At 32.8% G+C, this 26,875-nt stretch overlaps 1 protein-coding gene and 1 long non-coding RNA gene across 2 annotated transcripts in view; one reads left to right on the top strand and one right to left on the bottom strand.

Moving 5' to 3' along the window:
- The window catches only part of LOC150104883 (UPF0462 protein C4orf33 homolog), a 150,497-nt gene extending 148,753 nt beyond the window's left edge, over positions 1-1,744 (bottom strand). The window contains exon 1 of the mRNA XM_090395392.1: positions 1,282-1,744. The gene's annotated coding sequence lies outside the window, so the exon portion shown is untranslated. The remainder of the gene's footprint in view (positions 1-1,281) is intronic.
- On the top strand, positions 1,519-25,275 carry LOC150104882 (uncharacterized). Its single transcript, XR_016548555.1, has 2 exons — positions 1,519-1,651; positions 24,182-25,275. It is a non-coding gene; the product is annotated as an uncharacterized LOC150104882 (long non-coding RNA).
- Positions 25,276-26,875: the final 1,600 nt, after the last annotated feature.

The following is a 26,875-nucleotide window of genomic DNA, read 5'->3' as shown; positions in this document are numbered from 1 at the left end:
AAGGATGTGACAAAACCTTTTTTTTTTTTTTTTTTTTGTTCGACCCATTTATGTTCTTGGATCCTTTGCATTGCAGGATTTTGAATTATAGTAATTATGCTTCTGGTGAGAAACAAAATTTTTTTAGTTTGTTTTTCTCTCAAGATGTGGTTCTATAGACAAAAAAAAAAAAAAAATAGACTACAGTTGGTATTCTTATAGTTCTTATAAGAACTGGGCGATGGACTGAGTCCTTGACTCTTTATCCCGTCATCTGAATGAAGTAAATCTGTGTGGATGGATGGGGTGTTATTAAGCTAAAAAGCTCTAGTCATGGTGGGTAACGGCAATAGCCGAGCCTCAGTTAGAACTTCATTGGCTACAGCATTGCCATTTGTTACCCTGGAAGTCCTAAAAAGGACTTTTTTCATTCAATCTCCATTTCCCTTCCTGCAGTTGGTATTAAATTTTATCTTCTATAATTAGTCCCAGAGATTCTAACACAACATTTATGTTAGAATTGTTATAACGGACTTTCAGCTGAAGAAGTCATTCAGTCGTGCGAAATACTTTCCAATTCCAGTATAGTTTATTCAGCATAAACTCTATTCTAAATTCATTAACAGTTAAGTTTATAATTTAATTTCGGCTTATAAATTTGGTTGAGATCCTTTACATAAGATTTTCATAAATTTGTGAAGCTACTAATAATTTCTTAATTATATTATTAGTATTAGTATTATTTCGGAGCTGCAATTTTTACCACTAACAGTAATATCAATATTATACAAGCTCGTCGCTATTTAATGGAAAGATCAATATATACCTTCTGCGAAAGTATATATTGATCGAAAGTATATAAAGTATATATTGAATGTCATGTAATAATACTAATACTAATAATAATATTGTTTATTATTTTTGAAATATCAAGTATAATAAAAAGCATAATCAAGAAAAATGTTTAAAGTTTAATATTTAAATCAATTTTAAAAATAAATAAAAAAATGAAAAATGAAAAATAAAGTCATTATAATTAAAATGTCATTATTATGTTGGTCTGGTGTTTTATTTATTACATGCACAATATGCAAAATTGTTGTTTTGAACTAGCAATTTTTACATTGTATACCGCATATACGCTATCCATTATGACATGTTATAAACACTAACAAAATATTGAATCAAAAACCATGTAAAAAGTCATAATATTATTGTATAATTAAGTATCCTTGACAGCGATGTTCAATACGGAGTAATTAGGAATATCATACTGTAAATTGCGAATAACTTATAAGTTACCTCAAACCGATGTGAAGAAATCACTCAGGACGTGAATTATTTTGAAAATCTACACTTCCCTTTCACATATCTTCGGTGAATTCCAGAAATTCTATTTGGTGCCAGAAAAATTCAAACTTTAGTCGCTTTTCAGAAATTCGTCGCTGCATCTTGTATCACATTCGGTCGTCGTTTCGCTGCAAAATACGAGTTCCGATTTCAAAGCAGCCCAAAGGCTTTTTGCTGATGTTACGGGATGTCCACATGACGTAAACAAGACTACTTTCGCAGAAGGTATATATTGATCTTTCCATTAAATAGCGACGAGCTTGTATAATATTGATATTACTGTTAGTGGTAAAAATTGCAGCTCCGAAATTTTTTCATTTCGGTAAGGATATTTTAAGTTATCAAACTTGCTAAATAGTTTTACAACTTTATTTGCAGAAATATTCGTTCTAGTATTCTAGTATGTAGACAGACGCGTCGCACTTTATTTGCTGTAACTTGACTAATGGCAGTTGAGCACGTGCAAAAGTTTACGTCATAGCAGACGATTTCATAATAAAATATCTTACTAAATAAACACGTAGAAAATGTTTCTATAGTAAGATATTTACGACCTCATTAAAATGAACTTTATTACGCTATATATCATTTTAAAATGAAAATAATTAAACTGTTATTCAAGAGTCTTGTAATTAATACTGTTAAACTTAACTCCATAAAATAATTATTATTTGCTTATTAGAAGACTGTTTTATAAATTTCAAGCACAAATATTAGAAAATGCGTAGTACACAAATCAACGAAACGTTAGTAAGACAGGTTGAGAAGTTATTAAACAAGTGGCTTTTTTTATGGTAGAAAAAAAAAGGACTCTTTATTGACAGTTTTGTGGTTTAATGATTAGATAAATCATAGAGTATAGAAAGAAACAAAGCCATGAAAATAAATGGAGAAGGATAATAGATGGCGTCAATGTAACTAAAATGCATCGATATAAATCATTCTTTCTCTAAAAAAGTTTCATCTTTACTAATTCTTGTCTATGATTCTTGATCCAGATGTATATAATGATATTTTTTCTTGGTTGATCCCTATTCTAGATAAACACATTATATTCATATGATTAAACTGCGAGGCAAGACATAATGCAACATACAACATGAGCGTTTTCATTTTTTCCTTCCTGTTTTACAAGGGAAAAAAAGATAAAAGAAATAGAATTTTTCCTTTTTTCTTTCTTTCTTTTTTTTTTTTTTTTTTTTTGTGTGTAAAAATGTCTATTCGATTTTTGTTTTCAGAGAAAATTTGCCTGAACATTTTTCTAGTATTTTGTTACTGGTAGATATGTATGTTGTCACCATTTAAAGAACGATCAGTTTTATGTGTTCATATTGTACGCTGAAAGATCTTTGGAGCAAATGACATGGACTTGACTGGCAAGGGTCTTAATGATACCAAGTTTCTGACCAACTGATAGTCCGTATGGATATATCTTCCGATAAAAGGATTTCTGTAAACGGCAATGCATAATGATCCTGTCGGTAAGACGATGTATGTGTATGATATAGTCACAAAAAAAAAAAAAAAAAAGGTAAGGATCGTCTGCTTCTTTTTTCCACAGCGAATAGGATCCGTCAGCGAATGTTATTTATCTTTTTTTTTTTATGAAGATTTGAAGTTAATTTCCACAGGTAGGAGAGAGAGCATTGAAAACAAATATTGTTGAAGATGAGTTGATTGTTCTTTGATGGTTTCTACATTTATTGTATTAGCTATGAAAATGTTAATGTTACACTACTCTATTTTACCGAATTCATAACTCTTTTTAACTAGCTACTTAGAAATTTCAAATCTACCATAAATAGCGTTGATTTTCTTAGATGAAGGTATATAAAAGATGATCCTCTCTCCTCTTAATGACTTACTTCAATATCATAAATATTGTTGTTGTGTATTCGGTATTTCTATGTGCACCATAATTCCTCTACTTTCGTCAAAAATGTATAAAACATGGTCCAACCAAACCAGTTTTTTTTTACTTCTACAATCAAGTACCTTCTGAGTTTTATTTATAATACCAACGTAAAGTCACTTTTAGTGAAATTTTATTTATTATTATATATATTTTTTTGACGTATCTTACGATAGGATCTTTTGGAGTATCGCTATGTTAATGAAATTATTATAGGCACTCAAATTATAAAAGATTTATGATTATATACAATTATCTATGATTTTTTCCATAATATATATTTGTAAGATGTCTCTGATAACAATACACTCCTCCTCCTCCTTCTCGCCCGTCCAACACACCCTATCAGCACACTAACAAAAATAATTTAAAGTAATAATTTTTATATGCAAGGTTTTTTTATGTGTACGTCCCCGTTTTTATTTCTAAGCGTTGCTTTTTTTGTATAAAAATATAGAATAAAGGGAGAAAATATTATAGCTTAGAATTACTGTTTTCATAATTTCGTATTATATAATTTGTAGCCAATGGTATATAAATGTAACATTTAAATACAAGTAACTCTCGTATAACGCGGATGTTAGGTTCCGCATAAATACCGCGTTATATAAATCGCGTTATGCGAGTCTCAGATCACATAGAAAAAGTAGGATTATGTTCCGAAATCGTTTTTTTTTTTTTTTAATATAAACAACAATGACATATCCAACAAAAAATATTTTTATTTAATTCAGGTAATTCATGTAAGTTAAGCAAACATATAAACTATGAAACAAATACATAGTATAAAAGTATAAAAATTACAAATTGTACTTAAACTTCATTGCACATAATGCATAAATGTTTTAGGCAAAATAAAATAGTGCATAATTTAATCTTTCATAGCAGGAGGATTTGAGGATTGGTTAATAAACACTGGTTTTGTCATGTAATCACCTGATGCATTACTACAAAACAGCAGAGTAATTCTATCTTTGGAAACTTTGAATCCAGGAGCTGATCTTTCATTTTTCGAAATATAGGTGCGTTTTTACACTTTTTTCCAATATAACCCGGATTCATCCGCATTGAACACCTGAACATTGAACCATTGAACATCTGCACTATAAATGTTTATAAATTTTGAGAGTTTTTTGTTTAATAAGATTTCCATTCATAGGAATTTTCTTTTGAGGTGCAATCTTCTATCGAAATCATTAGATATTTCTCCATTAGAATATCGTATACACGAGCAACGCGCTTTGCACTTATCGTTAACCCAGCAATAAACACTTTCTCGGATTTTATGTTCATTTTGTTTGATTGTTCGAATTGTTGATTCATTTAAATTCGAAGTCCCTGCAAAAACTCCTGGTTTTTCTCCATTTTTCAACCGATCCAAGATTTTGAATATTTTTCTTCGAAAGAAATTAATTTTGTTTTCAATGTTGGTTTGTGGCCATTACTATAAATATAATTTTTACACAAAAAAGCAAGCATTACATATTGTATGTAATTCACCAGAAAATAAAGTGCTCAGCTTGAGATGAACACACTTATGATTTTTAATGCACTTTCCTGGCAGAAACGAGGACAATTTTCAATAATAAATGTTTTATATGGTAAATAATTGAGGTACATGCGTGCTAAAGGGTATTTCCCCTAATATAAATTCGCTACTTATAATTACATGCGGGATACGGGCGGACACAAATTTAACGAAGATAAAATTTCATTTTTAAGTCGTGCGGTGAAAAACATATGAAAAGGAAAAGATAAAGGGTTACTACAATTTGTAGACCGTGTTTTTATCGGAACCGTGTTGTATAAGTACCGCATTCAACAAGGGTTATTACAATTTTAGACCGCGTTATATCGAAACTGCGTTGTATAAGTACCGCGTTATACGAGGGTTACGTGTAACATATATAGCGTGTGTGTGTGTGTGTGTGTGTGTGTGTGTGTGTGTGTGTGTGTGTGTGTGTGTTCGCCCAGTTCCGACTTAGCATACTGGGTCTGGCTCCCACTGATGAAACCTCAATAAAAGGTCGAAACCAGTCTGGGTAGTGGCCCTTCCTATTATGCATAGTATTTTTACACGTCCGAACAGGGGGGGGGGGGGGGGTTTGCATTACGGTATACATACTAAGGCATGTGATGTGAAGTCATATAATAACTTCACATCACTTGCCTTAGTATTCATATTAGCCTTGATATGTATATAAAGGCTCATATATAGTAGCTCAGACGTGAATATATTTCAACCGCAAAACATTGTTTTGCTTCCTTGGGAAAAGAATTAAAGTATAGAATTTCTTGGTATCTCTAACATATAATAGAACCAACGTAATGAAAAAAAAACAACATAAATATATGCTGCTGAATAAAATTCTGTGTCAATATTATTGCGTGAAAGTTTATTGTTACAGAATGCATTAATAAAGCAATAAGCAGTTATTACATAAAATGATAACTATTTTACATAAAAATATAAATAATATTTATAATAAATAATAAAAAATTTAAATATTGGAAAAAATCTTAGAAAAATTAAAAAAAAAAAAGAAAATTTAAAACACCAAGTTTTAATGAATATGATTGAAATATTTAAGATCTCTTAACGCATTGTTAATTCTTTTTTTTTTTTTTTGGCATTAAGGTGTGTGGTTGAAGATGATATACCCTTGGAGGGTAATGGATAGCAATGCTGTAGCCAATGAAGTTTTAACTGAGGTTCGGCTATTGCTCTTACCCTCCTGCCATGATCAGAGCTTTAATAGCTCAATAACACCTTGTCCCTACACTGTATTAATTTTGTTGAGATTGAATCGACCGTCAGATGCGGTGATTAATACCCTTGGAGGGTAATGGATGGCAATGCTGTAGCCAATGAAGTTCTAACTGGGGCTAGGCTATTGCTGTCACCCTCCTGCCATGATCAGAGCTTTAATAGTTCAATAACATCCCTACACTGTCCTCTACAGATAACGGGGAAGATGAAAAGCATTCTTGCTTCGCCCCTTTAAGCCAGTCCTTATAAGGACTATATTAATTTTTGTTGGCAAGGTGAAGTTCTTGCTGTTTTGCAGCTCTGTTAGAGTACGACGTTCCCTTACAAATGCAGTCAACGAAAAGAGCTCTGATGTTATCCCAAAATACCAACTTCCAGGTCGTCGGACACAACAGAACCACTAATCTGTTTCTTTATGCCCTCAAAGCGCGTGTGGAGTCGTCGGCTAGTTTTTGAATTAAGTATTACTAATTATTATTAAGTATTAATTATTATGCTTGCATCCTGCTTAATAAACTAAAGCATAGGTATCTATTTTTATCTTGGAAACCTATTCGTCTAATTTTACTCATTCTAAAAATGTTGATGTTCATTTTTTGTTTCATATTTTATAGTTTTTTTTTTTTTTTTGAATAAACTGCTTATATTCCATTTTGCTAAACGTAGTCTAGTTTGTCTCATTTCAAAGTTACAACATCAGATGTTGAACGTCCTGTATGGTTTAATTGTGACTTTTACTTCGGGAGGTAATTCTAGCCCCTTCCTCGTAGTGCGAAACAAATAAGGTCAGAGAACACCTAACTTTATCTGTATTTTACTTTTCCTTTAAGTATACTTCCATGGTTTGGGTTGGTTTGTTTAGATTTACGGCCGAAGTAAATCAGGCTATGAGGCCAGTGTATTATGTATGCTAATTAGGTGTGTTATAATGATCGGTTTGAGGGAATAGGTCATTTGTGATTTATTGGACACAATTGAAAGTAGAAAAATGTGAAAGATGTAATAAAGGATTTTTTTATCACATCTTTAAAAGTTATTATTATCTAAAACGTACGCAAAAAAATCGCTGTTTCTTAAAAAAAAAAAAATACAAAAAATACTAGAAGAATCAATTTCACATTACGCTTGGTACGGTATTTCATAGAAACCTGTTCTCTCTCTCTCTCTCTCTCTCTCTCTCTCTCTCTCTTTGTCTGTCGTTCTTACGGTCCATTGTAGTTCTGGTTTCTGTATCAAGTCACCTGTACAAATAAGAAACGGCAACTGTAATGGATTAAATCTAATTCGAGTAAGATATTTCACGGTGTTCACCACTCTTCGAAAAGAACAATACAACCTTGAAGGTACAAGACGAATGTTGCCTAGTCAAACTATGGCTGGTTGCCAAGGCAATTAATTCGATAATAGCTTCCAACTGCTACGGTTATCTTCCATTTGACAGACGCAGTCATCAAAGGTTCCACGTCTCCTAGCTACCAGACTGCAGATATATAAAGGAAATACTTTTGTTTTGCAATGATTAATCTTATTTGTTTCAGATTACTCACTACGAACTGCTTGAAGACAAAGAAAAGTTTCGGCCTGAATGATTTACAGTCTTAAATGCGTGACTAATTGTAATCTGTAGTTTAAAAAAAAACAAAAAAAAAACAGTTGCACCAATAAAACTATTAACTAATAAGTGTAGTAAAAGACTTCACTAGTTGAAATCGGACATTTTTATACTTATGTTGTTGACAGCCACACGCCTTTAAATTCCTCGCAAATTTCAATCACTGCAAATTCACCGGCTTTATCTGTGGTGTCTTTAACTGTGATCACCTTTATCAGTTAAATTTGAAAGTCGATGCCACGTCGCAGACTCCGCATTGGTTAAACAGTCACATTACTCTCTCTTCATATATGATTGGTCAACGCATAGTATCCATTTAGAAACTGTGGTATGAAAAAGTATGTACTCTTTCGAATATGCAGTCAATTTAACTTCATTATTGACGTTTTATTCATGTTGGCATTAATATCCGTTGATTTGTTTATTTAAATTGATTTTGAACTATTCAATAGTGTTCTATATTTCCTTTTATACAGTATTCATGAAACCAACTTTTGCAATCGGTGTCTTCGTAATGGTTGCATTACGAAGACACCGAGATATTACCAAGAACCAACGATAAATTAATCGTTGTTTTCTCTTAAAAAAAAAAAAAATCAAAACTTTAGATGTGTTAACTATTACCATCACTAGAAAATAAAAATAAATAAAATATGAAAAAGAAAAGAAAAGGATCCTGGAAGACAAATGAATAACCAGTGATGTTCGATTTATTTTTCACACACAATATTTTAATATACATTTTCTTTATCCCTTGTTTTTACTTTGAAAATAATACCATAATACCATACTTTTCTTTTATCGTGTGCGTATGTGTGTGTGTGGCGCGCGCGTTCTCCCGACCCATTAGCTGAGGTTTATTTATCAAATTCCGATCATAAACATGAGCATCTTTATATCAGCTGTTTGGGTTTAGACCATCTCATGTTTATCTCTAAGTGTATTTTACCCTAAAGTAAGTGATTGGATAGTACAACTTAAACTCTTTTAACGTGACGGACTCTCGCAAAAACAAGAAACGTATCCTTTCGCTCTTATCTGTTCTGCGGATTACCATTTCGAAGAACTACAATAATTCCAACAGTAATGTAGCAATTCTTAGTTCCATATGTATGTTTCCAAATGGGGTACTACGAACTTTGACATTAGTCTTGGCCTAACGACAAAGGCCACATTGTATGTCATGAAGTCCTTTGCTTGCCCCAGAGGATATTTCACAGTGAATTAACTCCTTTGTCCACTAATTGATTGTGCATAGCCGCAACTGGAATTTAGTACTAGGGTATTGTAGCACCTGTCGGGAATTAACTAAAGAGCATGTTTGTCAAACAGTTGGCTTTTGATGAAACCGTGTTCTAATTTACTATGGGCCCTGTCAGTCAGGGATTCACAGACCATAACAGTCCTCTAATTTAATTATACAAGTATGGATTATCTCTGAACAACAACTAAATATTCCTGTTATCAGCTTGTATAGGATCATACAGAGCTATCGCCTTGCGAATAAGCAAAAATAAAATTGAGAATGCATTTAATCTGGTAAAATTAACTGCATATTTAGAATCTTTGTTTAAAAAAAAAATGTGTCTTGTCAGTAAATGGGTAGACTGTCATCTCAGGAACTTATGTCTTTTGAAGTCAGAAATAACAGTGCAAAGAAAACCTGCAGCCCATAAACTACTTTCTATGAAATTTACAGTTTCATGTAAATATATTTATTATTTCTGTGTTAAATATCATTACTATTTTATAACAAATATGTTCAATTTCTTTATTAAGTATACAGATGTGACTGTCAAGTATATTCATAATTTTTCCTTGAATTATATGCACAGTTTTTTTAAATACATACGTGTTTCTTTTGTGAAGTGTGGTAATGCCTTTATCAAATTAGTGTACAATTGCTTCTTTAAACGTGCTTTTTTTAAACTAGTTAACAAAATCCTCCATATAATATATCTTTTATATTTTAAATATCTATGTAATAAATTGGTGTATTATTTTGTTCAAAAATTTCTCTGTTGTTTTATAAAACATCTAATTAGTTATTTTGTTAAATATTTATATAATACTTTTAAAAAATATGGATATTATTTTTTTATCAACAGTTTTCATGTATTTTGGGATTTATTTATTCAACAAAAGAGTTATTGTTTTCAATTATGCCACATAAATATGGCATATATATTTTGCCATGTTTTTGTGAAATGTTTGTTTTATTTCTGTTTGAAACAAGCTATTGTCATTGAATTTTTACACAATGTGATCTTTAAATGTATTTTACGGTTAGGAGTGAAGCATCATTGTTATTTCTTACTTAAATATATTTTTAATTTCTTTATTAAGTATTATATTCCCTGTTTCGTTAAATATATTTATAATTTTTTTGTCAAGCTTACACATTACATTCGTATGTCAGTAAACTATTCTTGTTTATTATTTTTAAGATCTTTTTATTTTTGTATGACAAATAATTTCTTATATTTACTTCTAAATTATTTCTGTCATTTGTTTGTAAAATTTATTGGTTATCGTTTGGTTAACTATTACTGCTATTCTTTGATAAATTATTTATTTTATTTATTTTATAAGTATTCGGGTCATATTTTTATTAAATATTTTTCTTATTTCTTTGCAAAGTACTGCCTCTATTATTCTGTTAAGTATTTTTATTTTATTGTAATTAAATATTTTTGTTATTTCTTTATTAATTACCACAGCTACTACATCGAGAAATTTTTATGTCATATTTTTATTAAATGTTTTTGTTATATATTTAAGTACTATTGCTATTACTTTGTTAAATATTTTTCATATTTATTTATCAAATACTATGCCTATTATTTTGTTAATTTTTTCACATATTTATTTGTTAAGTACTGTTGCTATTACTTTGCTAAGTATTTCTTATATTTATTTATTAATTACTATTGTTATTATTTAGTTAAATATGTTTGTTATTTATTTAAGAATGTTTCCTACTTTTTTGTTAAGTACTGCTATTTGTTAGTCAAATGTTATTGTTATTTATTTGTTAAATATATTTCTTATTTTTGTGTTAAATATGCATATTATATTTTTGTTCAGTGCATCATATTTTTGTGGAGAAGTGCATATGAATAACAAACTGAATTCTTTGGGGAAATTTGGCAAAGGGTGAAAAATAATTTCTATTTTGATCTCCTTCCATTTCTCTGCCTTTTTTCTTGGCGTGTGTTCGGCACTACATTCCACTTGTTTTAATTCATCGATTTGTCGTCAAAAAATATTAAATCGAAGCTCATTTCAGCACTGCATTTATGCCATCAACATCATTAGCTAATGTCATTTACTTGTACCTTATTCAATTACCGAACTTCGTATTAAACTCTCACCAGTTTTGACAGTAGCATTTGCCATCTGATTGCGTTCCTTTCATTGCCAAAAGGTAGAAATTCATTACAACCAACTTACAATTAAATTACATTTGTGACTAAATCGTCATTTCTCTCCAAAACATATTTTTTAGCCTTGTATTTAAAAAAATAACATAAAACAAAACAAATGAAAAATAAAATAAAAAACGTATACACATCAGGGATTAACTTGGTCACTTTTTACATATCAAGCAAGTCACGAATTAAGAACAATTCGAAAAATGCATATTAATCTGTTTTTCTCTTCCGTTTGTTTGTTGTGTTTTGTCTATTTTCCGTTTTGATAGCTCGACAGATTTGTGGAAATCATTTCCGGTAACAAAATTTGGCAACACGTCTTGAAAGGATAAAAAAAAGGGTAAAAAATAAATAAAATATAATAAAAATTCCGCTTTTTGTCTAAATGGAATTTAAAGGAGGGCAGCTATACTCGTATATACACCACCATCTAGGGAAATGAATGAGCAAGGTAGTTTCCCGTTGTCTGCGTTGCCGTACTATATCCTATGACTGTAGCTTGTGTTCACGGAGCCAGTTTGCCTGCTTTGCGATGAAAAACTCCAGATAAATTGGGGGAAATCGACGCCCAAGACCTGCTAACTTGGTTATGGCTGAGAAAGATCCTTAACTTTTCACGTTTTCTACGGGAATCGAACCTAGGACACTCCTTCCCCCTATGGTTGCGAAGAGCATAGCCACTAGGCTAACCACGCGGACCTATATTACACTATATAAGCCAAAAAAGATTCTAGATTGCTATTATGATGATGATGGATGCGACAAACACCATTTGATTATTGTCTTGAATTATTTTAAAATTTGTTCTTTATTAGGAAATAGCACATGAATCACTGATTTCATAAATTTCATAAATATTGCGTAATACAGTCTTTGTCAGGATCGTATTTTTTGAAAATCTGATGTACGAACAGCTTAGAGGAATGCTAAAAACTAAATTAGAAATCAATCAGGGGAAAAATAATAATTTTAATATAGAATATCAGTGAAAATATTAATATCTTTTAGAAATTTTATATAACTCTATTTTATTTTTAAAAAATAAAGTAGAATAATAAATTATTTAAGTCCACCTTTTAATATAAATAATAATTTTAAAATATATAGATAAAGTTTGGCTTTTATCTCTATGACATGATAGAGCAGATATGGTATGATAGGGCAGACAGATAGGATTTGATCCTTTTTAGGACTTCCAGGGTAACGGATGGCAATGCTGTAGGCAATGAAGTTTTAACTGAGGCTCGGCTATTGCCGTTACCCAGCCATGACTAGAGCTTTTAGCTCAATAACACCCCATCCATACAGATTTTCTTCATTCAGATGACGCGTCTATCTCTATGTCTCTCTATGATATGATAGAGCAGATATGGTATGACAGATTTTCTTCATTCAGATGACGTGATAAAGAGCCAAGGACTCAGTCCATCTCCCAGTTCGTTTAAGAACTGTCTCTATATGATTGCCAATCGACCGTGAGATGCGGTGATTAATATTGCTATCCATTATCCTTGGAGGGTAATGGATAGCAATGCTGTAGCTGCTGCCCTCCTGCCATGATCAGAGCTTTAATAGCTAAATAACACCTTATCCCTACACTGTCCTCTACAGATAACGGGGAAGATGAAAAGCATTTTTGCTTCGCCCCTTTAAGCCAGTCCTTATAAGGACTGTTTCTATATTCTTCTAATAAATAAGGAAAGTAGATTGTATACATGTTTTTTATTATATATTTCTCTTTACAGAAAAAAACGAAAGTTCAGAAAACGATAGTACTTTAATTGTAGTTTGGAAACAGAGAAAGACTGGTTCTAATTTTGAAAGATTATTGCTACCCCACCTTATTAGAAGCACATTCCTTTGCATTACTGCCTTAAATGCTTTCATTACACTTTCTGTTATTTGTGTTTTATCTACCTATAGTGGCTGCCACCTATCACATTCGCCTAATGCAGTCTATCTGATTTTCTTCTATGTCTCAATCTGAATTATTGCTGTTTTTGCAGTTCGAAAGAGTACTTTTAAAGTCAGAAACTAATGCTTCATTGGTATTCCGTGGTCGTGTACATAATTTTGCTTTCACCGACAAATCCTGTAGATTTGAATCTCGCCTCAGCATGGCTAGACATCCATGAACCTCTCTCCAACTGTAATGCTTAACATTTATTAGGAATGTCAAAAATAAATTAATGAATAAAATATTTTTTGATATCCTTTCTTCAGGAACCGGGATGGTCTGGAAATGAGATTTTTCAGGTCTCCCCAGACTTTTTTTCATAAGTTATTTCTTCTCATGTTTATACTACTTTGCTTTTTATTTTCAATTAAAGATTAAATTATTAAATATTATTAATATTCTTAGTTCACCCACAATATGAATGTGCCTCAGGATTCTAACCTTTCATGAAATGAATTATCACAAAAAAAAGTAAGTAAATAACTAGAACCCTCAGAATACAACCATGGTTTGTTGTGTGGCAATCCATCATTCAAATGAATGGCAAATAATCGTGATATATTGAATGGCTTTTAGATAATTCACTGCATGTAAAATTGCAGAAAAAAAAATTGATTTTAAAAACAAATAGTGAAAAAAAAATCTGAGATAAAAGTCATAAATATTTTAATTTTTAATTAAAATATTTATGACTAAATATTTATGGAAACGTTGAAATGTATTGTTAACAACAGAATGTTAACATTTCCATGATTGCATATCGTTATAAGTGAAATTGAAAATGTATTTTTAAAAAATATATATAACTGCAGTTAAATAATTAATAATTTATTAAATATTATTATTACATAACACCTACAGGGAGTCCGAAGACTCATCGAGGGAGGGCACCTACTCTACAACTCGGTTTCCAACACTCCCAATACACCAACTGACCGCAACTACACCCAACGCCGTCTACCGTCGACCCTAGTATTTCCACAGACAATTACAAACATCCATGTCCACAGGGGAATTCGAACCTGCAGCCTTTTGAGTGGAGAGCGTATACGTTAACCACTCGGTCAGCTTTTTATTATTTTTATGAGGATTATAAATTTTTTATGCATTAAATAGTAGTATACTACAGATTTTAATTCACAAACCAAAATTAGAAAAAAATATTCTTCCTATTTCCTAACCACATAGACATCAATTATCCGAGATGATCCAGAGGGAAACAGATGGCAATGTTATAGCCAATGAAGTTTTAACTGAGGCTCGGCTATTGCCATTACCCAGCCATGACTATAACTTTTAGCTCAATAACACCCCATGCACACATTTTCTTCAATCAGATGGAGAGATAAGGAACAATCAGATGGACTGAGTCAAGGACTCAGTCCATCTCACCAAAAAAAGATCCGAGACGATTTCTTTTGATCTTATGTTAGCCTTTGTTGTTTTTGAATTATATTTTTGAGTGCACGATTTGGTACGTGATACTTGTTGATTGAATCTCAGCCCTGATGTACTGATGTCGATGATTAGAAGGAGAGTCGGTTGCTGTATTTATTCGTTTCGTGTCATTCATCTTTTATTTTGTCTAAAATCAAACGTCAGAAACAATGGAAGATCCTATCATTAGCAAATCTTGATTATAACGTTCCTTCAGAAAGATAGGATTAGAGGCTTGAAACAAGATGCCCAGGCAGAATTAAACTCATTAAATCGCCATTTAATCGACTCAGCTAACAGTCTTACAGACAGATTTTGATCAGTCACAGTCCTCCCTACAGGATCCACATTCGGATTCTGAAGAGAAATCCGATGAATTTCAAATAGTGAATAGGAAAAAAAGGTCATTGATACCAATGAACCTGTTGCATCAATGGATGCATCTGTTAACTCAAGCACAGAGCGGATTCTTCCAGTTGTCCTCAGATCTAAGGAGGAAGGGCCAGAATTAGCCTGCATCATGAAAAAACAATCACATCTAACGCAAAACATTCCACGGAGGATGTCCGCATTCAACCGGAATCAGTAACAGACTACCTATTATTAACAAAACTATTGCACGATTTATTGTTTCCTTATCACACATCTGCCCTTAAAGGTGACAAAAACTTAATGGTCGTAATAAGAGGAATTGTCGAATCCATAAGTACCGATGAAATTACAGTAGATTTGATAAGACAGAGCTTTTAAATCATAAAAGTATCAAGAATGCATAGGGGAGACAAGCATCCGATACCGCTAGTTCTGATAGAAATTGATAAAGACACACATGAAATATATAATTTAAAAACAGTATGCAAGCTCTGTCTTATCAAATCTACTGTCATTTCATCGGATTTAACAACTGTCCTTGGAGATACGCTGCTTGAATTGAATAAAACAAACCCTACTGAATATTCAACAAACAGATTTATGAAAAACACTACACTCAGCTATGAGTAACATAACTAACACCAATTACTTACTACAGATTGCATACTGGAACGCAAATGGCTTAACAAAATGCATGAACTACAAGAGTTTGCTTCCCATTTAGATATCGATATATTGCTAATCAACGAAACTCACCTGTACCATTCGACAAACTAACACTACAATATTATTATCTTTTTAGAAATGATTGAACTGATACCAGAGGTGGAGGTAGAACTAGTTTTATTGAAAGACATCTAAATTTCAATGAAATTAAAATTCCATCATCCATAACCTTGGAGATTAGCGGTCTACAAATTCATTCAGCCAATACAAGCAGTCTCAATATTCCGTATACAACTCTTTAAACAAACAGATTTCTACTTCAAATCTCTCTCAATTCTAGATACCAAAGAAGAAGTAATAATTGCTGGCGACTTCAACTCAAAACACACGGCTTAATATAGCAGAGTTACTGACCAAAACGCTAAAATTCTAAATGATTTTGCTATTAAAAAGAACATTATGGTTGCTGGTCTACTCAAACCTACACATTATGGAACGATTGAGCGACCAGATATTCTAGACCTGGTTCTTATCCTTAAAATTGTACCTTACCAATATCAAATAAAGGCGATTAGTGATGTCACCACAACCCAGTTTTACTCCAGCTGGGTGTTGTCCCAGAAGATATTACGATTAATCCAACCATCACAAACTGGATTTAACTACCTATAACAATTACGAATCTTATTGGTCCTGTATCATCTATATCATCAAATGATGAAGTCAAAGATACTGTTCTAAGCTTAGAAAAGCAAATACTATCAGACTTAGCATGAGTCACATCTGTAGCAACCCGCACGAAGCCCAACCAGCTCCAGGAGGAAATTTTAAATGTCATTCTTACTAAAAACAAAATACGACGTCGATATCATAAAACTTGGCTCCTCAAGACTGCCAAGAACTTAATAGGGCCACTAATGTAGTCCACTACGCTATTAGAGACTTTCATAACCAGCTCTTGAACAATAGCTCAGATCTCTGCAACCGGATGACATCTTTATGGATTTTCTTCATATCTCTCGGCAAGACACCAAATTATGTATCACCAATACATGGCAAGCGTGGCATTGTATACCGTGAATATGAAAAAAAAGCGGAAGCATTCTCAGACAGTCTCAAATTACAATCCAGTCCCAACTATACGTTTGCAGACTTATCATTCATTTCCAAAGTACATCGACAGGTACGTCGCGCTCTGAACCACCTTATCCATCAAATGAATATCCTCCCAACCTCTCCAGCTGAAGTCTGCAGAATCATAAAAAAACTCAATAATAAAAAGACTCCGGGTCCTGATGGAATCACAAACAAAGTTATTAAATGTTTCTCGCAAAAAGCCATCATGCATATAGTTGCTATCACAAATGCAATGCTCAGACGTACTTTCCAACTAGATGGAAAACTGCTGATGTAATTTTAATTCCCAAACCAGGAAAAAATTCGAAATTTCCTCACAACTACCTACCTCCTCTCCTGTCTGAGAAAGCTATCAGAAAAAAATAATCAACAAGACTGGAAGAGTCTGTGTAGCTCAATGGAAGTGGTGTTTGCGCTCGGTGTTAAAACGTCCGAAGAAAGAGCGTCTCGAGTTCGATTCTAGTCGCCGTAGAACTCACACTATTTTCAGACATTAAAAATATTGAGTTAGGGTTAGGTACCACGAGATGGCGGCACTTATTAGCCGTCTCTTCACTGCATGCCGCTTAATTCGCGACAGCCTTGGACCAGTTATCTCTGATTGCTACCAGTGCAGATTGAACTGCCCATTCAGTCTCCAAATGTTAGATAAGGTTAAAACGGCCTCAGCTACTCCCTACTCTATAAGGGATTAAAAGGAGTTAGCTGATTTTTAATTTTTAATCACTGCAAGAAGTATCCAATAACAACATCCTACCAGATGGACAGTTTAGATTCTGTCCAAACCACTGCGCAGTACAGGGAAACGTGGAATATATCTAAAACGGATTTAACTGGAAGCAACAAACTGGTGCCATTTTTCCTTGACATTTGATGTTCTATGGTTTTGTTAGAAATTCACAACTTCATAGAGAAGCCAACATTCCAAATATTTTTACTCTTCTTCAGCATACGGCTCTAAAATACTTTTCTGTAGCAGCTACCCATCCAAATCAATTAATAAGATTCGCTGTCGACTATAATGAACATGATCTTGTGAAACACAAACATTCTCAAACAATCCTACTGAACCAGACCTAATCACTAGCTTCACTGACGGCAGAGGGCGAGCTATATGCTCCATCAGATCAACCTATATTATTAAGGTAGTGAAAACCAAGGGCTTGATCGTCATCATATCAGTTTAGTCCAAATTCAAGTTATTTAAGACGTCCTTAGAATATGTACAATGTTTATTCATTTATTGAAGAAAAAAATCATTTAGGACACAATCGCCGTACATCATGTGATTCCAAGTCATTACAACTTAATAGAAAAGATACTGGATATTTCTGCTAGTATCAGGCCTCTGTTTATCACCAACTTACAGAAAAGCAGTTGTTGAACAGCGTATTAGGATAACGAATCAAATGTAAAACACGATTATTTTAGAATATTTATAAAAATAATTAATAACAAAAAATATTTTAGTTAATTTTTTTCTTTTATAATTTTTGTATAAACATGATTTTTTAGATGACATCAAATTATGTAGACAATATAATATCATTTATTATTATTAAATGTCATAGAATAATATTTTCTGAGCCTCCTTAACTCCATTGGTTTCGACGGAACCCTTTGGTTATAAAGACCTGTTGGAATCCTGTCTATGACGTGAAATTATCAGGGCTTTTCAATCCAAGGTAAGCTAGCCAGTCTCATACAGAGATGGAGGGATTGCTCCCGGAAACAAAACTGGCAAATCGTGAACACACCCCTCTATAAACATGGAATCGTTACTATTGGACAAAGATGGCAACGGGAAACCACCTTGTTATATAATAACATTTCCCTAGTAAGCACTGCTATCTCATCAACCACGCACACAATATTTTTATGTTCTGCTTAACTTTCAGCATACGAAGTTTATTTCAAAAGTTTGACATACCACACATGCGCTTGGGATGATGTAATAATATCCACCTTTATGTCAGTTGTGAGCAGGCTGATTATAATAATCATGTGATCGCTTTCTATTCCTAATGTTCTTGTTCCGCGAAATTATATTAATTTCGTCTATCCCACAAAAACAGGTGGTGCTTTCACACCGGGCTATAAGACACTATAATGTTTCAAAGCACAAAATTGAATTTAACAGCTTTATTATAGATCGGAGTGGGAACTACCAATACCTTAGACAGGAAATATATATGGATATCATCATTCGAAGGATTATATCAGTAATTAAAAAAAAAAATAGTACATAGTATATATTGTTATGTGAAAACATTAATTTTAGATTTAAAAATAAATATTGAATCTTTGTAATAGTAATATTTTCTAATCAATAATATTTATTCAATAATAATAATAATAATAATAATAATAATAATAATAATAATAATAATAATAATAACAACAACAACAATTTTTGATAACTGTAAAATATTTATTGAATATAAAAAGATTTTGGCTATATTAAAAAATTACAACTAAAATGAATAAAAAAATAAATAAAATATATTGAATTTTACTTATCTAAATAAAAAATATTTAAAAAATAGCAACAACAGTTAACTTTTTATTTCATAAATGTTTCTCTTTATTTGAAGCGTTAATTTAATTTTTTTATCATCCCCGTGTGGTTGCCGGGATAAGAATAGCACCAATGTAGCTAATGCATGTCGTACGAGGCGACTAAAATTGGTACCCTTGGAGGGTAATGGGTGGCAATGCTGTAGCCAATGAAGTTCTAACTGAGGCTCTGCTACTGCTGTTACCCTCTTGCCATGATCAGAGCTTTATTCATAGCTCAATAACACCTTATCCCTACACTGTCCTCTACAGATAACGGGGAATATGAAAAGCAATATTGCTTCACCCCTTTAAGCCAGTCCTTATAAGGACTAATTTTTTTATCTATGATTTTATGATACGTTTACTAATTTTGATCTTCATAAATAAAAAATTATATAAAAATAAAAATACAAATACTTATCTAATTCTTTAAGAAACTTTTGAATAACTAATACATTTTTAAAAAGATTTTTAAATAAATTCCAACATCATATATAAATTTGAAATTAATTCTTTATAAATATAAATATTATTAACGGGTTGTGTAATCGAAATAAAATGGAGCAAGCACATAAAAAAAAATAAAAAAAAGACGGGTTACAGATAAATGACAGGTGTCAAATGATATCAGTGAAACAATTTATGAAAGCAAAAGAAGGATGGGCAAGGCGATGTCGAGGTACTAAATGATAACAGATGGTCAGGTCAGGTGACAAGTTGGTACTCGAGAGAGAGAGAGTAGGCGGATGGAATAAAACTGGAAGATTACTAACCTGATAGAAGCACCGATGGTCAAAGTAATGAGCAAGTTATGAAGAAGCAAAGCTCATGATCGAATGCACTGGAAATCTGCGACTACTTTCTCAGCGAAATTCATGAAATGATTTAGAGATCCACTTAATAATCAAGATAATAGTAAAATCAAGCGTTTACGTTTACTAATTTTAATCTTCATAAATAAAAATATATAAATACTTATCTAATTCTTTAAGAAATTTTTGAATAAGTAATAAATTTTTAAAAAGATTTTTTAATTAATTCCAACACCATATATAAATTTGAAATTAATTTTATAAATATTATAATTTATATTTATAGAATTATATTTATAAATATAAATATTGCTAGCTACTAGCTATAAAAAATATCCATTCACTTTGTGTGTCTTAAATATAAACATATAAACACAAATTAATCATAATTTTGCCAGTGGAAATCCTGATAAAAATTATCATAAAATCAACTCCAAAAAGCATTCGTCGAATACATAAGAAACTTTCTTTTACAAATGACAAACCTAAAGAATACGAAAAAAAGTCAGTGTTTATTTCTAATTCGTATGTTTCATTTGACGTCGTTTTCATGACTTCAACGCAATCACGTGTCTTGTCCTTTGGTCATCAGAGACAAAGAAATACTTCAAACAGCTGACGGAAGTGATAAAGCTCTACAGATTAAGATGTATTGAATATTTTTTTTTAAAGATAAAATACACAAACTGATTATACTTTTTATTTCATTTATTTAAAATAAATATTTTCAACTTTGTTCGTCTCAGATGAAATCTGGATCGACTGTTTTTGCGAGATGAAAAAGTTTCCATTCCATACGAGACCCAATAACTCACCTTCAAATGAAAATTATTATAAAGGCTTTTTTTTTCACACTAAGAACAATTTCTCTGGATCATTTCATCTTCCCCATAACGTATTTTGCTCACTGACTTGTCATGGTCCAGTAATTTGCCTTCATAGAAACTTAATTAATGCTGTGATGAAGCATTTAATCCCATTAACATTAAATGCGTGTTCCACGGTCGATTTGTCTGTTTTTGGGCAAGCTACAAATTTCTAGGAATAAAAATTCTTTTGTCTCCTTATGGTTAGCTCATTTTCAGTTGACAAGCTTCTTATATGTGCTCCTTGCATTCTCGACGAGATTCGAACTTACAGTTTAGCAACCAGATGGCGTTATTAGTATCGATTAGTCTATCCGTAACACAAACATTAAACAAATACGTGGCCCAGAAAAGTTTTAAGAATATTAGAAGCGTAAAAGACAAGGAGATTGTATACATAGAACTGTGCTATGCATATAATCAAAAGTTCTGCATAGGCTTTCAATGTAATCTCCATTCTTCCTTAATACTACTGTTCAACCTTTGGAAATTTTGCATTGCTGCCAGTAAAACTGTTTTTGTTGAAGTATTTCATAATTGGGTCACTTTAGCAAAAAAACTTTGTCAATGGCATTGGGGCAGTTCTCAAAAAATGGTTCTGTCAACTTTGGAATAGGTCAAAATATGGAGAGCTTAGGGCAAGAATGTACAGGGGAGTGGGTGAGAAAACACTTGTTCTCCATACTTTTCCATAATATTATACATATTTCAAACGTGTTCTCATAAACGAGAACATTTGTCATATCCTTAATCTATTAATCTTAATCCTGTGGCTACAACTCTTTGAGAGAGAGTTGTAGCTGATTACTAGGAAGATAATGCTGCAAGGTGGTTTTCCTTGCCGTAAGTATTCATGACTGTAGCCATGTATGTTCACGGAACTGGTTTGCATGTTTTGAGGGATGAAAAACCGGAGTTATCGAGAGAAAAAAATCCTCCACCTCCGTATGAGACCGGTTAACTCACCTTTAGTCAAAAGCGACCACATGAAGGTTCCTCACCTCATAGACGGGAATCGAACCCAGGTCTTTCCGACCAAAGGGCTTCGAATATCATATTTTGCATTAGTGTCCTTTCTCTATTTTTTTCTTACTGTGACTGTTCCTTGATATGAAAAAACCAAGCTCTCATATCAAGTCTAGAAACTTACATAACTTAAGTAGCTTATATATTCTTGACTAAGATGTAAGCACTATATAGTCCTAAAGTCTTCCACGATTTCACGATCTTTTCCACTCTTTGGATCTAATCAAATGTTTCTGAAGGCAGTGGCGTAGCTAGAGTTTTTGTCGCCCGGGGCGATCCCTGAGTTTGTCGCCCCTCTCAATACACACCAAAAATACTACAAAAAGTCAAAACGACGTATAGCGGAATAAATTAAAACACTATGTTTATTTTTGAAGTAAAATTTAATTTCAACATTCTAAAATGTTATTTTTCTTGCTTTTCTGTTAGCAAAATCGTCGATGACATTTGGCGAAGTCTATTTCATAGTAACGTAGGTAATTCTTAATCTATTTTATTTAGAAAAACTCCTCTCACAACTAGCAACACTTACAGCAGTTGTGAGGAACATTCGCAGTAGTATTACAATATTTGGAAATGAGTTCTCCAGACTGTATTTTAGAATGAACTGCGAAAATTCAAAAAGGTTCAAAGTGTCGCCCTCGGCGGACCGCTCCTTCTGCCCTTCTCTAGCTACGCCTCTGTCTGAAGGTCTACGAAAGCTATTTTTTTTTTATTCCTAATATTCTATTATACGAGGGATGTCCAGAAAGTAAATTCCAATGGGCTGTCAGAGAAACAAAAACATACTTACAAAAAAAAACTTTATTTGAAATTAAAGTAGACATCTTTCACTACTTTTCTACATAATTTTCGCCATTGTTTAAGCACTTATCATAACGGGGCACCAAGAGTTGTATACCTTTGTCGTAGAAGGTTGCCGCCTGTGACGTAAACCACGTATTGACTGCTTCTTTGACCTCGCCGTTGTCTTGAAACCACCGGGCACCAAGGAAAGATTTCAGATGTTAGAACAGGTGAAAGTCGCTTGGCGCGAGGTCAGGACTATATGGGGAATGATGGAATTGGTCCCAGCCGAAGGTGGCGAGAAATTGTTGTGTTACGCCGGCCGTGTGTGTGTGTGTGTGTGCGGGGGGGGGCGTTATCATGAATCAAAATAACGTCCCTGGTAAGCATGCCACGTTGTTTATTCTGTATCTCATGACGTAGTTTCTTAAGAGTTTGACAGTACATACTCGCGTTGATTGTGGAGCCTTGACCCAAGAAGTCGCGGCGGACGATTCGATTTTCTTAGACGTTATAAACACACACACCAAGAAACGTACGCAATGCGAGAATGTCTGAAAATGGCACAAACGCCTTGCTAAGAAATCAACAAACTCTGCACGCATGCGCACCATTGCGATCATAGCGCTGCAGTTAAAACATTTAAAAACGGAACTTACTTTCTGGACGTCCCTCAAACTTCTTAGAATGTTAATTCTATTGCGGATTTGTTTTGTCTAAATCAATGCTGCTCATCTTGTAGAATAGGTTTGTCTGGAAAGGGAACAGATGGAATCGTTTTTATGAAATATGAGCGTTTCTTATTTGTTGCGTGATTTTTAAGAGGGAGTCGACAGGGGCGTTGCTAAAGCTTTTGTCGCGATCCCTGAGTTTGGCGCCCCTCTCTCAAAACAGCACATCAAAAATACTACAAAAAGACAAAACGACGTATAAGGTAAGGTTTAAAGTGTCGCCCAGGGAGGACCCTCCTCCCCCCAGCTATGCCACTGGGGTCGAATATGTGAAGGAAGGAAGAAACGTTTGAAAACTGGAAAACAGCATTATATAATTTATATCATAGCAGTCATAACTTATGGATTAAACTAACCCCCTCCCAGCGCCATCTATAAGTCGAGCAGCAAACTATTATATCTTTTCCAAGTGCAAATAGGGAGGTAAATCAATGGTAAGGTGAAAAAAAATCGGTGTCTGTGTGCACGCGAGCGATCGTGCGCATGTATTCTGGGTAATGCTGTTTAACTGTTTACTTTATTTAACTTTCATTTTCTTTATACTGTTTAAATTTTAATTTGTTTAGTTTACTTATTTTTTCATTTTAATTCTTAAAATTATATTTTTATTCTTAAATTTTAATTCTCAAATATTAAATTTAAACTATTTAATTTTTAACTGGTTTAATTTATTTACTTTTCAGTTTTTTTTAATTTAAAAAGTTTTTTAATTTTTTGAAGTTGTTAACTTGTTATTTTTATTTACTTACTTATGCACTAAATTGTTTATCTGCAGGTCTGCTTGGCCGAGTAATGTATCCGCTATCCATCTATCCATCTAACAGCCAGTGGGTTTGAATCCCACAGCGGACATGGATGTTTCCGAATATCTTTAGACAGTAAATGAATATTATTAACCAGCGCAAAACCACCACCATCACTACTACTACTACTACTACTACCACCACCAAACTGCTAAGTGGAGGAATGAAGTGGCTAAAGTCTCGTGTTTGGTGTCGAGAGTAGTATTTTAGAATTATCTAGCTCTTAGCACACACAGAACTAATACTAACATATAAGCTAACAGCCTTTTGCAGATAAAATTCACACACAGGCTTTTTATTTTAGCAAATCCTGAATGTAGTATTCAATTATTCAAAAACGGATGTGACGTCAATAATCTCGTTCACATTCATGTCAAACAAGCAAGGAAATCTATTTTAATACACTTATCATAACTCAAGCACGTAGGACAATTTAATTTTCTTTTAAATTTAAAGCCATACTTTCATGACATTGCTATTTATTTAAGGTAGGTTTTGAAGTGTTTCTATTAATATTCATTCAACATATATTCGCTATCACACTCGATAATTCTGGATACGCTCCTACCGTCAACTACGGGAATCTTGTGAAGGTCGCTATTGGAGGTGACGCTCTAGGAAACCTAGGTAAAATGGGTCAAGTTTGTGTTGTTTCAGGTCATAAGCGACAAACTCAAGGACGTAATGCACCCCTTTTAGGTCACGAGGGTAACCCAGTGTGAAACAGAAGCTGTTTTCCTATACCCGAAAGTATCGACCTTCATCACGAACACGTACATTTCCACATGTTAACCTTGACCATGACCCAGTTGTCGGTGTTGCAGCTAGTGGGAAAACAGAGTAGCGGTGAGGGAGGCTAACGAAGGTTGTCAGATGTCCCGGAGAGGCACCCAACCAAAGCCTCTCTCTGTGAAACACGTGTAGAAAAAACATTTGACGGGGGATGTTTGATATTTGCGCATCGATAGCTATGATGTATACGTTTACTCACATAGGAAATGTCATAAATCCAAAGTCCATTCGAATTACGTTGCTATGAGAAATAAAGCCCTCAAATTAAATCATTCATGATAGTTGATTAGTCATTGCCTAGCCTTAATCGGATCAACGGTAGCTTGCCTTGTCGGATGAAAAATTTATTATTTTTTTTTAAAATGTGCCACTGTAACACTATTTTGTTTACTAGTTATTTATTTTGTGTTATTAATATTTCTTCACAATATAATTCATATGTTTTTCTATGCGATTCTCATCCACGAAGAATTACAAAAAAAAAAAAAAAAAAAAATACAAAATCTCTAGAAACTAGATAGCAGACGGATTCACTATAGTACGCCCACAGTTGCAAGATCCTTCGACACTTCTGCGCGTGTCAACAGAAGGAAAATCCATTCCGATAATAGGGTAATCAAACCTTATTGTGGGATGAGTTGTTTATTATTACACATGGGAAAATTAACTTCTATTTTATGATCATTGTAGTTTTTAAAGTGGGACCTATGTTGCTTGTATTACAGTTGGAAATTTTTACCTATAAAGCATGTGATTTCGCGTGTTTGCGACCAGTTTGTACATCCTTCATTTGTTTCTCCCCTTCAGCATGAATCGACTACTTTTGTCACAAAGCCAAGCGAAGCTCAAGCAAGTGTGGGCATACTATACAAATAAATTTCCAGCGACCACATATAACATCGTTGACGAAGACATTTATTACCTAAAAGTAATTACTATTAAAGATATTTAGTACCATATTTTCTTAACTTGGGAGAAATACTTTTTATTCTCCAATTAAATTTAAAAAAGAATGGAGATGAGAGAAAAAAAAGTTTATTTTTTCAACTCTCATCCTGCTTCTAATCTCTTAACAATGGTTTATGGTCTCAGCATTAAGACCTAAATGATAAATTATAGAGACTGATTTTGTTTCCTACTCTGATTCACGTGATTAATGATCAAGTAGGATTGCTATTATTGAGTATGTGTTTAATGTGTTTCGGGGAGGGGGGAGGGAAGAAATGCTTCTGAAATCGACTAAATCAGCTTCGGTTGAAAGAAATACAAAGGAGTAGAATTTGTATGTGTGTGTGTGTGTGTGTGTGTGTGTGTGTAGTAATATGAACAATATCATCAGATTGGAGGTCACAAGCGACAAAGAATATAATATCATTTTAATAGTATTAGTATTTATACTGCCAATTATCGATCTTCTATTAAAACATAAATCAAATATTTTAATTTATTATAAAATTATTTTCCATAATTATACATATGAATATTTTATTATGCGCATAACAAACCTTTACCATCCCTTATGAAGACTTGCCAAATAGGCTGCAATTTACATTAACTTGCAGGCCATAAAATTTCTCCAGCATTACAAAAAAAAAAAAAAAATAGCATTAAGACTTTAAATGCTATTCCGGTATTAAAATATACAACTAGTTTGTATATTGGTGTATGAAGAAAGTCCTTGCAAATATCTATCATAAGAAAGCTCAGTAAAACACACTTTAATAATTTTGTATGTTTCTATCATATACCTTCTTTTTATCATCTATTTTTCATATTTTGAAACCCACATTCTCTCAATCTGTCTCTCCATCTATTGGAACCGAGAATAACTTCTTTTTTGCTTACACATTAGTGTTCTTTTCAACAGTGCAGTT

The sequence above is a fragment of the Typopeltis vanoorti genome, chromosome 7, assembly GCF_054136105.1.
Source record: "Typopeltis vanoorti isolate ZY-2024b chromosome 7, IOZ_Tvanoo_1.0, whole genome shotgun sequence".
Classification (NCBI taxonomy): domain Eukaryota; kingdom Metazoa; phylum Arthropoda; class Arachnida; order Uropygi; family Thelyphonidae; genus Typopeltis; species Typopeltis vanoorti.
The sequence above is the reverse complement of the archived record's forward strand: the minus strand, read 5'-3'. Positions and strand labels throughout refer to the sequence as shown.